The following is a 15,171-nucleotide window of genomic DNA, read 5'->3' as shown; positions in this document are numbered from 1 at the left end:
AATTTTCTTCAGTCACTCACATGTGGGAAACAAACAGGAAGAACTAGAGGTCACAACACTGAAATATCTCTAATAATGACACAGACTGGCCCTGACTATCAAGGGAGCATCTCTGCTGAGAAGAACTTAGGGTTGCTGGTAGATGGCAAGTTGGGCATGAGACAGCATCTTGACTCGGCAGCAAAGCAGGCCAAGAACCTTCTGATAGGCAATAACAAGAGCATGTGTAGGAGGTCCAGAGAAATTAATGTTCCTTGCCTTCACTAAAACTTCATCTAGTGACATGGATCTATTTTAGGTCCTCTGACAGATGACAAATTCTTATGGACTACAGCAAGTTCAGGTAAGGCACTTCACAGTGGTGAATGTTGTCAAGGTGAAACAACATGCATAAACTGAAACAAGAAGTCAACAAGGGGAGCGATACTGATCTAAGGAAACAGGGCTTGCACTGAATGAAGTGATGCTCAGCATGGGATTTTTGGGAGCATGAAACTTATATAAGATCTGAGCTGCCTTTCTTTCTGTCAGACAACACAATCATACTGTCACTGAATGTTAGACTACTGAAAAATGTGTATTTCTGATTCTGGCACTTTTACCATATCTGTTGTTATAAAGAGAAATTCAGTACTTCAATTTTGCAGTAGTTTTTGAACCATGTTTCCAACTGAGTTGAAAAGGAAAAAAATACAGCAAGGCATTTCAAAAGAAAAATATAACCTTGAGGATTAAAATTGGGCCTGCTCAGTCTCAGGAAGGTATGACAGAGGGAACTTCATCAATATCTGTCAGTATCTGAAGGGAAGATGTCAAGAGCATGAAGCATGAGCTCTGCTCAGTGGTGCCAAAGCAGTAGGTCAAGATGCAAGGAGCAGAAACTGATGCAGAGGAAGTGCTACCTAAATGTGCAGGTGGCCAAGCACTGGAACAGGTTGCCCAGAGAGGCTGTGGAGCCTCCCTCACTGGAGACATTCAAGAACCATGTGGGCACAATCCTGTGCCCTGTGCACAATCCTGTGACCCTGCTTGAGCGGGGAGCCCAGACAAGATGACCAACTGTGGGTCCCTAACACCCTGACCCATTCTGTGATTCTGTGATATTTATCAGGTCCCTTTGCTACTGAGAGTATTAATGCAAGAATTGACGAGAGACTTTTAATTAGCGATGTTCCAAAGGAACTGGTCAATTAAATTGTTTGTTTCAAAGGTAGTCGGAAGTTTTAAATACCTGGATGGTGTTGTTAACTTTAGGGTGGTTTATTTTAATTATCTTTCTCTTTGTGCATATTACTTTTATTTAAATAGGTTGAGGGAAGATGTTGTCTAAGTTAACAAAAATGGCTGATTTCGCTTCATTTCTTTTTGTGAAAGAGCTGCAATAATGCAAGTAAACTGGGCTGCTCCTTAGAGACTAGTTGTACCATAATTTATCTTTTTTCTAAAATAGTAGTTGAATATTAATTAGAAATATTTTTGTTCCTTTTGACTTTATCAGTAACTTAAGAGAGCTTAGCTATTTCCATTAACATTTTTATTTATTTTTATGTTTTAATTTTACTTCATTAGAAAATAATCTTTTAGAATATTTAAAGACTAATGTGAAGCATTTAACCACGCATCCAATTTTTATAATGATGCAAAATATTACTTTAGCCTTCAAAATTAGTTTGAAAGTGTGACATAACAGTCCCCAAAGCAATGTAACAGAAATACTTTTTAAAACGTTATTTAAACTGATAGCAACAAAGCATCATTTAACTAATCATGGCATAACTACATGAACTTTAGTGAATTATGATTTTTTTAGAAGATTTTGTATGGTTTTGAGCAAAAAAATCCAAAGTGAATTGCAAATGAGAAACAAAGGGTAATAAGAGTAATAAGTATGTTGTAATATTCACCATAAATTTTTTCTGTCTGTGGAGAATTAATCTTTCTATTATTGTGACATTAACATTAAAAGTAGGAATGTGTTGATGAATCTGTTGATTCCATCTGATGAATCTGTTTGCATCTAATTCAAAAAATGTGTGGCAGCATCCTACGAATATGCAAGAATATTATATAGAAATATGTGAAAGCAAATATTGTTAGTATAAGAAATAAAGTATTACATTATAACAAAAATAATATAAATGTCTGCTCTAAATCAGGTGATAATTTTGAAAGAATAGAAGAAAATATTTCAATCAGCGTGTGACTGACACCATTATAACTCATCACTAATGGCATTCTAATTCATAAGTTGTGAAAGACAATTTCCATTAATATCTTTGCAAAAATTATTATGAAGGACTGCATATTTGAGTACTGAAAAGATAATTTATCTTAAGAGTTTATAATTTTCACAAAGCATTTTGGAAAAGGATTTGAGATTCAACTGCAGTATTTTATTACTGTGGATTATGAGACACTATGCCAGATAACCAGCTTTAGTAGATATTCCTCATTTCCTAAATATTTTGTGAATAAAATGTAAGGTTGGTGTGAATTCTTCCTAGGGCTGCTGGAAATCACACAGCTCGCTCTGCAAATGTTTCTGTATTTTAGCAAGGGCTTTGTATAGAATAGTGCTGAAAGCTGACCTTTGAAATGCACTAAATTTTTCTGTGCTGTCTTTTATGTGCAATTTATCACTACCCTGTGGATCATGCTGCATAGCACTTTATTTTTGAGCTAGTCATCTGGTCTTCAATAGGACTATTCAGTGTTTGAGACATTATCCAATGTAAATTTAGTATCTCATTTCATTCCTCAGTTTGTATTAGCATCCTCTTCTTTTAAGCTGCTTGTTTCTTAAGGAGTGAATTTTCATACATATCTTAGTCCTCTCAGCTATTACTTTATATAATTTCTATTCCCTTTCTTTTCTCTTCAGCTTTTCTGAAGACTCTCTCATTTTTTCTCTCTTTTTCTTTCCTTTATGATACCCAAATAGGTATTTTCGTCTATGACCACAATATTCTTCTGTATTCACATACATGAATCTGTGACCTAAATATCAAAATACTTTTCATCTGCAATATTTCTTGTCTTTGACAATTTCCTTTATGTGTTCTATCTACCCTGACTAATGCTACATTTAATAACTATGAAAGATTAAATTTCAAATATGAATAAAAGCAGAATTAATTTTATTATTTCTTTATTAATTTTAATATTTCTTTTCTAAATCTGAAGATATGTTACAGTTGCTCCCTCATTTTATATTGTATTGTTATAAAGACACAGAATGCTATTCAGAAATTCTATATATCCCAGAAATGGGCCTTAAATATATATTTGAAGAACTGGAATAATGGAAAATAATCTTTATCCAGATTGATTTTAAAAGGTAACATGGAACTTTAAAAAAAATGTAGTTATGGGAAGCAGATGTAGATTCAGAATACTCATCTCAGATTAATTTTTTCACTTATTTTTAGAAAAGTTTTAAAAGAAGAATAGTGGGATGAAAAAAATTTTAAAAACCCAAAAAACCAAAAAAAACCCCCAAACAAACAACAAAAAAAAAAAAACCCCAACAACCCCCCTGAAACAACAACAACAACAACAAAAACAATAAAAAAACCCAACCCAAAACAAAACCAAAACGAAACCAAACACAAACCAACCTTTTTCTATGTTCCCAGAGCAGGAGCTATAACTATTGAGAATACCCTGAAGTGCTTCTTATGCTAAAAAAGTAACAGATGGTATCTTTGGAACTTTCTTCTCCACCTTTCATCCACTTTTTGTTGTGTCACCAACATCTTTCTCTTTCACACTTTGTTACCGTCCTGCCCTTGTTGAATTCTTTGTCACTTTTGTATGAGATGCTTGGCTTCATAAAATTTCTGTGAAAAGAAACAGAAAATTATGTCTTAATGGCTTATTCATTCCTGCAGTATAGGATAGGTTCAGTTCCTTCTGTGCTCACTTTAAATCTTTATTTTTTTAAAAACTGAATAATTAAGAAATTCCTTTTTGCAAAGGTTTATACTTATCTGGTGGAACATGCTGGGGGAAGCAACGGAGTTTTTGTTCCTTGGCTGTTTGTGGAAACCACGTTTTATACTTCACCTTAACACGAGGTTGCCAAGTGGAGATGCACACATGAACTGCAAAGCTCTCTGGTGTCTGAGAGAACCAGCTTAACCTGAAGACTCTGCAGAAGCATGGGCTGTGATGCCACTGAAAGTGACAGTGATGTCTTAATATATATTATATATGTACTATATATATACATATACATCATATATATACCATATATATACATCATATATATGTATAATATATAGATATATGTTAATATATTAATCTCTTCAAACAACTGAAAAGGAAGGCCTACATACTTAGTTTATATGTCGTGATTATTTCTTAATATCATTTCTCCTACATTCTTGTTTTCTGTTTGACAGCAGTTTTATCAGCCACTGCTTACACTCACTACAGAGTAAGTTTGATAGAAAAAAAGTTCCACCCACTCTATCCTCTTTCTGAGCAAAATTAGTCAAGAAAATGGTGATTTTACTGTAAAAAGCTTTAGAAGGCTCAGAAAATCTTGTTTTCAGAGGAAGTAGTTTACCAGAGAAAGTAAAAACACTTTACCACAGAAGCTGTTTGTCATTGTATTTATGAGTAATTCTTATACAGCAATACATGCAGATACTGTTTGTTACAGTCAAACATTTTTTAAAGCAAAATGCAGTTACTCTATGTACTAGCTGTGACTGGAGTGGAGTGAATAGTCTTCACAGCAGCCCCATATGGTGCTGTGCTTTGGGTTTGTGTTGACCACACTAATGTGTGTCATTTCCCCACTCTGCACCCTATTTTCCTCCCTGTGAGTAGGCTGGGGATGGGCAAGAAGCTGGGAGCACACACAGCTGGGACAGCTGACCCCGACTGGATGAAGGAATACACCACAATCTACAATGTCATGCTCAGCAATAAGAATGGACAGAGGAATAAGGAGAGAGGAGTTTTGGCTTCCAAGGTGGTCTTTGTTCAGAGATTGGTGGGGAATCAGTCCACATGAGGTGCTGAGTGATTGCCTTTTGTTTCTCTTTCCTTCACTTATTAATCTGTTTTTGTCTCAATTCAACTTTTCTCGTGATTGTTCTTCTTGCTTTGCCCCACATCCAACTGGGGTTGCAGTGGTTGAATTAACAGCAGTGTGGGTGCTTAACTAAGAGATAACTCACAATGCTTTATCTACATTTTTGTAATATGAAGCTTCAGTTTTATGAAGTGATAGAACTTGGCTCTCTCTGTGCAAGAATTCAGAAATGCACCTAACTGATTTTGAAGATGTTATTCCAGGTGTGTGATGGGAAATAAAAGTGATTGTTAGATGTTTAAAGTCAGGGATTTATAAGTATATTCCTGAATTTTGCCCTTACCAAATATATTTCCAGGACAATGCTGAAAGTGGGATGCTTGTTACAGAATCTTTTGTAAACTGCTTTAATGAGTTCCAAAATACACATGCATACATAAATATGCATGAGGAAAAATAATTTAATTCTTTACAAATGTGCTGCATATTTGCATGGTCATTAACAAATGAGCTCTAGGCCATGCATTGAAACAGCCACATACACAACAGCAGCAATATGATCATTCTTTCTCCTCTTATCTGGTAAAGGTGCACATTTCAAGATCATTAAGCTTCCTGTGTGAATAAGAGACATGGTGATCATACTGATTTCCATATAGTTTGGTAGAAGTATATCTTTCTCCCATGTCTCTGTATATAAATACACACATAAACACATTATTTTCTATTTATAATGAAAGGTAGTTTTAGCTGTATAGATGTTGTTTAAAATGTTAGTATTTAGAGGAAACAGAAGAAAACCATTCTCCCTATGAGAAAAATAAATTATCTCATAGCATAAAAAATAATTTATTAATGTTCTCTATTGCTCACCAACATATCACCAAAATTACTTCTTGAGCAAATTTCTTTAAATGATATATTTATCTGTGTTCTGTGGTGATTTCAGAGCTTTGCACAAAAGATTTCGATAGGTGCATTAGAACAGAAGCAGTAGATATGTAAAAAATAAAACTACTTCTTTTTATAGCTTATACTTATATTGGGAAGAAAATAAGATAAAGATGACAATGTTGATACCACAAATAAAATAGTCTCTCTCGCATTTTTTAAATTTTAAATTGTTGTCATGAAACATATGGGAAAATATTCAATATGTTTTAAATCTACTCGCAGATTAATAACTCAAAGTAAAATAAAAGCAATAACTTACATTCTGCAGCTCTTGACCCTGCCAACATGACTTGAAAAAGCTGGCAAAAAGGTTGTCCTCTTGTTGAATTGTTTGGCTCATATTTAATGCACAAGCATGCTTTGCTTCCAGATTTGGCATGAATGTCTTCCTGTTTCCCTCAGGGACGAATGCATCCAGGGCAAGAAATCAAAAGGACAAAGTCTCACTTTCTGTTGCAGTTTGAGATAACCTTCATGATACAAGCTGCTAATGCAGATCAGAATCTTTCTTTATACCTATCTATCTATCTATCTATCTATCTGTCTTTTTTGTTTCAGATCTTCATCAAAAATCCTTTTTGTGATAGCGTGGAACAGTCAGTTGATTTCAGGAGTCGTTAACTGTGATCTGCACTGTGTTTGGGAACTAATTATAGATTATTTTTCCTGGCCCTTTTCTGCATAGCTGATGTTTGGCTCTGTGTTCTGGCACGTGGCTTTTGGATGCACAGTGACTCGGTGGAAATGGCTTTCTCAATGTGTTTCTTCCTGAGTAAACTTAATCTGCTTTTTGCATTTGTCCATTACTTTGTCTTGGGAAACACTGATTTCATATCACAAACCTTAAACTTTTCTGATTTTGATGGAGATTTTTAACAACTTTACTGCGGACATATTTCAATGCTCTTCCACCATGTGCTATGCTGTAAACTTGCTCTCACCAGTCGAGCTCCCAAGTTAAGGAAACATTAATCCTAAAGTATTCATTCGGTGGTGTATATATATAGATACACAACAAAGTGTGCATGCTTTTTTATATGTGTTTTCAGACTGATTCTTGATAAATGGATTATTAAAAAACAAACAAACAAACAAAACTATTTGAATGCTGGACAGTTCTGTCAGAGGTGAACTGCAGGAGAAGCAGTGGTTTGTTTGCAGGTAGATCCTTTTTGTTCACTGAAGCAGAATGGAATATTTAATACTGATGTACACTGCTATATTTCTACATATAAAATGTTCCTCTTCTTTAATACAACAAAGCCCATGGACCTAAACTCTAAACTCTTTCCAATCTTCTGCGCATGTATTATAAATGCATTAACAGCCTTAAGGTTTTGGGGTATGAATCAGTAAAAACCATTTAAAATATAAGCCTATACTTAATCCATGGTTTGAATCATTAAAAAAATTACAAAATATTTATTCTACAACATAAGTTATACATGCAGAATAGTTCAATCTTTAATTTTTCCAGTATGAGATAGAATTTTTGTTACTTAAATACAATTCTTCCAAATCTTCTTTCACAGGCAATTTGTAAATCTTCAGTGGAATGCTTTAAGAGGTATGCAATATACCTGAGATGTTGGAACAACTTTTAAAATGTTATTCAAATCTCTTTGCGAAACATGTATCAACACACTTTGTTAAATGAATATTAAATTACAAATCCCAAAGGCCTGTTGTCGTACACGTTAATAAAACCCCAAAACCTTATTAAAGTGCAGCTTTCACCCTGAAGGGACCAAAAATATTTTTCAAAATAATCTATATCAATGTGAAAGCCAGTTTGAAATGCAGCTTTTTGCAGCTAGACATCCATGTAAACACATAAAGTAGAGGCAATAAGATAAAATTCTAGCAAGTATCAGCTGTATTAGAAATTTGACTGATGGGTTTTTACCAAATAGAAATTGTGTGAATATTGGTTTTTAAATTAATTCAGTATTTTTCCTGAGTATTCCTTTTTTTTTGACAACATAAATCTAAGTTTCATTAATTTATTAGCAATTTATTAGTGGCTATGATGGTGTATAAAAATCTTACACTGATGATAAGTAAATTATATATATTTTTTAATACACCAAATGTTTTATAATATAAACTACTTGGTTTTCTGAGTAGGTATCCAATCCTCAAGAAAAATCTGTAAATTATTTCATACCACCACCCTGGTCCAGTCCCAGATTTCAGGTTTCAACATTCCAGTGTAGGGCACAATGATAAAAGACAGTAAAATAAAAGAAAGCATGCATGTGCAAAAGACAGAATTAATCTGCTACTAGCTTATACATGGAGAGAAAGAGACCCTAAATAAAGGAGCTTAGTCCATTTTTAACGAGAGTTCCCATGTTTAGGAAGTCTGAACTTCTTCATTTGGGGTTGTTTATATTTTTCTGCAATCAGAGAAGCTGAGTAGTATTTCTTTAAAGGAATTTCCACTACACCTTTCTGTTTTAGAGGAAGATTTGGATATTTTTTTTCTCCAAAAATCCTAAATGTTGTTTTTTTATTTCCAGAAGAGTAGATTAAATAGAGGCCACATTTTAAATACACAGGGTCTTCTCTAAAAATTGTAAAATAAGAAAGCTCATGGAACTAGTCCAGTATTTCATTCTTCAGTGTAGAACTCTGCATGTATGCAGCATACCACTGATGCTAATGGATTGCTACTATTTTGCAGAATACAAAGGTCTACCTCAGAAAACTCTTTTGCAGACTTTGTTTTAGAGTGCATGTAATGCATTATCTTGAAGAATTCGCCCAACAAAAACTCTATTGGGGTGTCAAATAAATTATGATGTTGATCTTGAATTTGCAAGAAAAGAAAAATTCTTCTGTGATGTCTTAGTGACCTGCTCTGCCTTAAAAATATGCTATTTATTTTGCTTTTCTTTTGAATGTGAAGTTTAATGGTACTAACATTATCTGACTGCCCATTTGTTTTGTACACAGGAGGTCTGGTAACAAATAGCACTTCTAAGTTTTTGTTTCCTACTCATCCAATTGCATACCTATAATACATACACACACACACTATATATATGTGTGTATATGTATATGTACATACATACAATTAATATATTTTGTGTCTTTTGGGAAATAATTATAGTCAAAGAATTCTGTGATGTCTACTATCATCTCACTGTATATAGAAAAGCTTTCTTTGAGTCCACATTACAAAACAATTGCAAATACATTTTTAACTCACAACTGTATTTGGAAGATGGCATCTATGCACTGGTTGAGTTTGGGGGGTGATCCCTGAATATCACTTAGTCCAACTTCACTCTTTGAAGTCACATCAGGTAGGGCAGCTTGCTCAGTTATTTATACACAAGGAGGAGATCCTCCTGAGCGTTCCCTTGTCTAGATGAAACAATTCCAGCTCTCTCAGCTTATTCTTGTATGTCTCACCAATGCTGAGTAGAGGCAAGGAACACCTCTGCTAGCACTGCTAGCTTTTCCTAATGTAGTCTGAGAAGATGTTCGTCTGCTTTGCCACGAGGTCATATTGTTAAAAAAAGTCACTGTATTAAACGAAAGCTGTAACTGTGAATGAAGACTATTTTTTTTAACTGTTTGAAAAAAATAAAAATAGAAGACAAATTGAATATTTAACTAGTTTAATGAAATTATTTGTCCCTAAATATTACATCCATAATTTTCAGTTTGGATTTTCTGTGAGCAATTGATCTACACAGAATGAGTGTAAAAAACTTCATTAACTTTTTAATGTATAATGGCTGATGTGAATAAGGGTTTCCAACCGTCTGTCCAGTCCTCACTTGGTCCAGTCCTCACTTTAAGCCAAAAACTCTGAATGATGTGTCCCTTGCCTTTTGTGCTTTCTCTTAGGTTCAGTTTCTAACAAACATATTTATGGTTTGCTGGATTTGTCCTGGTAGACTCACTGACTTTTGTCCAGCTCAACTCTTCCTATGAAATAGACATTGAGAATAGCTATTAAAAGCTCAAACTCTCCAACATCCTTCAGCATCTCTTCATTCCTTGAAACATTCTTGTGGAAATAGTCTGCCCCTTCAAATTCAAATTAGTTCAGTGCTTATATGCAAGTACAGAACAGAACTGACATGGTTATCTATAGTTCAGTGTCAATATAATATCAAAACAGATAATAAAAAAACCCCAACCAATAATAAAATGTCTAAATACCCAATGTAATTACTTGCACTGAAATCATTCTGCTTATGACCTTCTTTAAAGTTAGGGTTGTTGTAACTGTCATGTTTGATGCAACTGTAAGAAAGTGAAAGAAATGTTGACCCTGATGAGCTGTAACATCTACCAGAAAAGGTGTATAAGGACATTCATAAGTACAGAATTGCTATGTTAGCTGTTCCAATATTTGGATAAGACACAGGTCTAATGGTAAGTCATTTTATAAGAGAATTTTAATTTCATAGTTTTCACAAGTAATGATAAAGTTAACATAAAGATTTTCTGGTTAAAGATTACCAATTAAGAAATTTTTTTTTTCTAATCTGGCATATTGAAAAAGTAGGATAGAAACTAAAGAGAACATTGCTCTTCTTGCCTCACACACCCTCCCCTCCAGCTTTTCCAATCTGATGATTGTAGAAGTGACACGTATTTTATGCTTGATGGATGAAAAGAGACAGTAAAAGGCAAGATGAGCTAATAACAGTAAAGTCTGTATTGAATCAGAAATGTGTTGAGGTACTGAGAGGAATCAAGATATGTGCTTCAATCATTAGAGTTTGTCACAAGTGAGATTTGTTGGTTGATGTGCTGTCAAAGTACTGAAAGAGAAAGGTTTTATAACAAGCAGCTAGACATGCAGAAAAAGAAGTTTAGGACCCAAAGGACTCAGTATAAATAGAAGTTATAAAGTGAAAAAGAGTAATAAAGTTGGCATCAAGAGAAGGGCAGTATTGATCCAGACTTTAAAAAAGACAAAACTTTTCCAGACATCTTGAAAAATGATCTTCTTAGTTTTTATTTTCTTAAAAATCATTACTGTCAATAATTATGCATGTCTTCACCTCTCAGAAGAGAAAAACTCAAAAAATGGTCAAGTTGCATATAACTGTGAACACTCTTCTTGCCCTGTTTTTAAAGCATAACACATTATCTTAAAAATATGGATACAATCCAGTTCTGGATTGGTCTGAGTGTGCATTTTATTGAAATTACACCTCATTACACAGAAGAATTTACCTAATTTATAGCTACTGGTAAATCTTTTAGCACTTTTGAAAGTATTTCACTTCATTGTAATATCAGGTTAGTGTTAAAGATAATACTTTAAAGAAATTACTGATGTTTCCTGAGAAAATTTAGCAAAGTGACTTTCTGATTTGAGGGTTTATTCCTCCAGCAGAGTTTTGGAATGTGCAGTGTTGTTCACAAATTCCTGCATGTTCCTTTCATCCACATAATGTATACGGTTATCTTTTACTTTACAGCATTTACAAAATTCTTTATACTTACGTTTGGTTTTGATTTGTTTACAAATGCTAGTGGTTGACACAGTCTGCCCTTCTCTACAACTGGAGCTTTATTTTCCATAACCCTGCTCAAGTAATAACCACTAGTGGAGGTTGTAAGGGATGTGTCTTGTCCTGATGGTTGCAGCCATTCCAGTAGACTCAATCAATGCATTATAAGGGTGTGATGCAGAAGTCAGACTCAATAAATGATTACTGCAACAATTAGTCTTAGAGCTCACAGAAAAAGAGACTATTTGGGATTTGTTTACCTGAGAGATGCAAAGAACCTGAGCCAAGAAGAATCAGTGGGAGAGCTAGTCTCTAATAAAACCACAGCATAATTATTTTTATGAGTGCAGTGGGAGAGAGATAAATCACACAAATTGACACATGGTTTCAAGAAACGGAACTGTAAAGAATGAGAAATTTCCAAAGACAGAATGAAGTTGCTTAAAAAGTCTACATGCAACATGAAGACTGCTATAAATACTCTGTTAGAAGACCAGTTAGACTGTGTGCCATAATTCAAAAAGAAACCAAAGTGGTCCAAAACTTCCTCACATATCTTCCTGGGGAAGTTAAGGAGGCTGTTGCAGCTAATAATTCGACCTCTAAAAGAGTTGAAGAGCTTGGTCAAAGAGGGAAAAGAGAAACATTTGCAAAAACAGCAGGTCAAATGTAAAGAGAAAATTTAGAGACCTAGACCAGAAAAGCCAGAACTAAAACTTTGCAAAGCATCATCAAATGACAGCAAAACATTACTTTAAACACATCAGAAGCAGGAAACCACTTAGGGAATTAGTGAGGATGCTTGGTGTAGAGTATATACCAGTTGACAAGGCCATAACTAAAACTATCAATAAATTCTTTTTTTCAGACTTAATCTTGGCTGAAGGTGTGGATCAGGACCAACAACTGACCCTTACTTTCTCTGAAGCAGAGAGGTCAGAGAAGATGGATCAGATTGAAGTAAATACACAGGAACGAGTATGTCATCTAGATGAGTGAGATATCAAGAAATCAACAAAAACAGATGACATTCAGTCAAGAACTCTGAAATATCTCAAAGATGAAGCAGCTAGTTGGCTAGACAAAGTGTATGACCTAGCATTGCAAACAACCATCAGCAGAGGACTTTAACACTGACATCATTAACTGCACAAAATCTGCCAAGGATGAGATTCTGTAAAATAGAGATCAGCCACTGACTTTTGTCACTGGTTTGACAAAAGCATCTGTAATAAACTAAAGCTTAGAATCAGTATGGCTTCTATAGAGTTGTGGAGCCAAAGTTTATGAAGAGGATTCAGTGGGCATAAATTATTTTTAGAAGCATTTCAGAAGATCCCATATCAAAAGTTACAAAAGGGAAAAATATGTCAGTGAATTGGAGAAAGATCATTCAGTGGGTTCAAGTTGATTAAAGGATGGGATGCAAAGGGTTTGGACATAATTATTTCTCTCTAGGGTAGTTCCTTCAGGAGAACTATCAGTATGAGCTTTATTCAATGACTTCACCAGTAACCTGGAGAACAGTCACAGATGCTCCCTTAGGCTTTTTTAGGTTATAAAAATTATCAAAGAACTGCAGATGACCCTCACAAAACTGAGACAGAAGGTAGAAAGGTGGCAGATCACCTTCATAAAAGTGAATATGAGGAATTGTTAAGGAAAAAACTTGACCTCACCCATGCTGAACTTGGAACTGGCAGATATGAAGCAGATCTTGAAACCTTAATTCCCATCTCTCTGAAATCACTGACTCGATGTGTCCGTTTAGTAAGAAAAAGGCTGACAGGATGTGCCTGTGTTTGCAAAACCACGCAGTCAGAGGATTACCTGAAGACAGATCCTTCCCTAGAGGTTCACTAAATACTACCATATCAAACCAGGGGCATGCAATGAAGCTTACAAGAGAATAGTTCAAAACTGCCTCAATGATGGCTCAGCAGGTACCAATCTTCTGAAATGTGCTGCCACAGCAGGCTGTGGAAAGAGAAAATCCTAGCAAGCTCATTCTAGGACAAAGGGTTCAGAGATAGGAACTAAAAGGATGGCTGGGGATATACCCTCATGAGCACTAATTTTAGTTCTGCAAAAGCAAGGATATTAAGAACTGGTGGCACAAAAGAACAAGAAAGGAAGTAGAACTAGTAACACTAGCACTGCACATAAAAAAATACAAACATTTGTAATTATTGTCCCAGATTTGGTCTGAAATTCTCTAATAGAATGATAGACTAAAAGGATCCTCAGCAGGTCATCCAGTCTATTTTCTCTGACTAATACAAGGAAACATACCTTCACCTGTACTGGCAATTGATTCTTTGATGCTGCATGTGCTACATTCTCTTCCAATTTAGTCTCATAATTAAACATCTTAAGAGTCGCAATTCTGTTTTCCTGTTATTTAGTCAAAGTGTGCCCTTCTCTATTGGTTCAATCTGTTTGGACATAGAGATAATTAATTTTCTTTTAATTCTTCATTAAGTATTTAATTGATGAATATATTAATTAGAATATTCCAAACATCATTTGGTGCAAATGGAAATGTATTAAATGATAATGGTTCTTTGCATGTGACTGACCAATTAGTCTTATATTATCTTGCAATATCATGATCATATTTTTGTGCATCACATTGTAAACTCATAAGAAGCTCATTTTATTGTCTCTTAGTCGAGATCTACCTTTTGGGTGCTTCTTCCAATCCTAAATCTGTTGTTATAGATGAGGCTAGTTTGACACTTCTATGCTTCCAATGTCCTGATAACTGCCCAGCTTTTTATCATACATGTGCTTATAAGTTTGGTTTTTTCTATTTTTCAGGTAAAACTTAATGAAGGTGGTTAAGGCTGTAATTCCAGGGATCTTGGCCTTAATACAAGGCTTTGGGGGCTTGCAAGCATTTTTAATGATGTTATTTTTCAAATTGCTTTTCAGTAGAATATCACAGTTTATTGAAGTCTTTCATTGATTTGATATATTTATTATATTGTCTTACTTCTGTTACTAGAATGATCTAAAATAAACTCATATATTTACAAACTTTAAAGCATTTTAATATGGTATTACTTTTCAGTTTCTTTGAAATAAAACCTACAAGACTGGAAAATATATATGCAAGATTCAGTTATTATTTGCCAAAGGCAAAATTTTGTTACTTGTGAGATGTCAAGAATTTTATTATAAGTGCACATTCAAGCAGATGAGAAAAGTGGGCAAATTGATAAGGATCTGAAATTAAACCATCCTCACCATTGAATATATCAATCAACTTCGTTATTGAGAGATCATGGTATTCTCAATAACTAATTGAAATACAGCAAATATGTCTGTATTTAAAGTTACTTCCTTTATGGGAAAAATACTGTATTAAATAGTTTATTTAAGGAAAAATATCTAGTCCAGCACATAGCACACTATTTTTATCATTTAAAAATGTTATAAATAGAAAATTATTATCAAGATAAATATTCTAATTACATTTCTTCACAGTTAGATAATTACAGTTGAGTCCTGTGTAAATAGCCGGTCCAAACCTCTAAAAATATATCATGTATTTGCAATCAATAAATTAAGGTCTTTTACAGGGCATGACCTTATTTCTGTCTAGGTTGTGCACTCACGTTTTCTTTCCAAAGAGGATAGAACTTGGTGTGTGTCCTTTGCCCTGTTCTTAGTTTGATATAGAGT

At 34.3% G+C, this 15,171-nt stretch overlaps 1 long non-coding RNA gene across 5 annotated transcripts in view; it reads left to right on the top strand.

The window, feature by feature from the left end:
• LOC148223900 (uncharacterized) overlaps positions 1-14,530 on the top strand; it is a 73,340-nt gene extending 58,810 nt beyond the window's left edge. For all 5 annotated transcript variants that reach the window (XR_015803062.1, XR_015803061.1, XR_015803058.1 and 2 more), the window contains one exon: positions 12,353-14,530. This is a non-coding gene — a long non-coding RNA (uncharacterized LOC148223900). The remainder of the gene's footprint in view (positions 1-12,352) is intronic.
• Positions 14,531-15,171: the final 641 nt, after the last annotated feature.

The sequence above is a fragment of the Sturnus vulgaris genome, chromosome 4 (assembly GCF_052056855.1).
Source record: "Sturnus vulgaris isolate bStuVul1 chromosome 4, bStuVul1.hap1, whole genome shotgun sequence".
Lineage (NCBI taxonomy): Eukaryota > Metazoa > Chordata > Aves > Passeriformes > Sturnidae > Sturnus > Sturnus vulgaris.
Note: the sequence above shows the minus strand (reverse complement) of the source record. Positions and strands in the feature narration are given on the sequence as shown.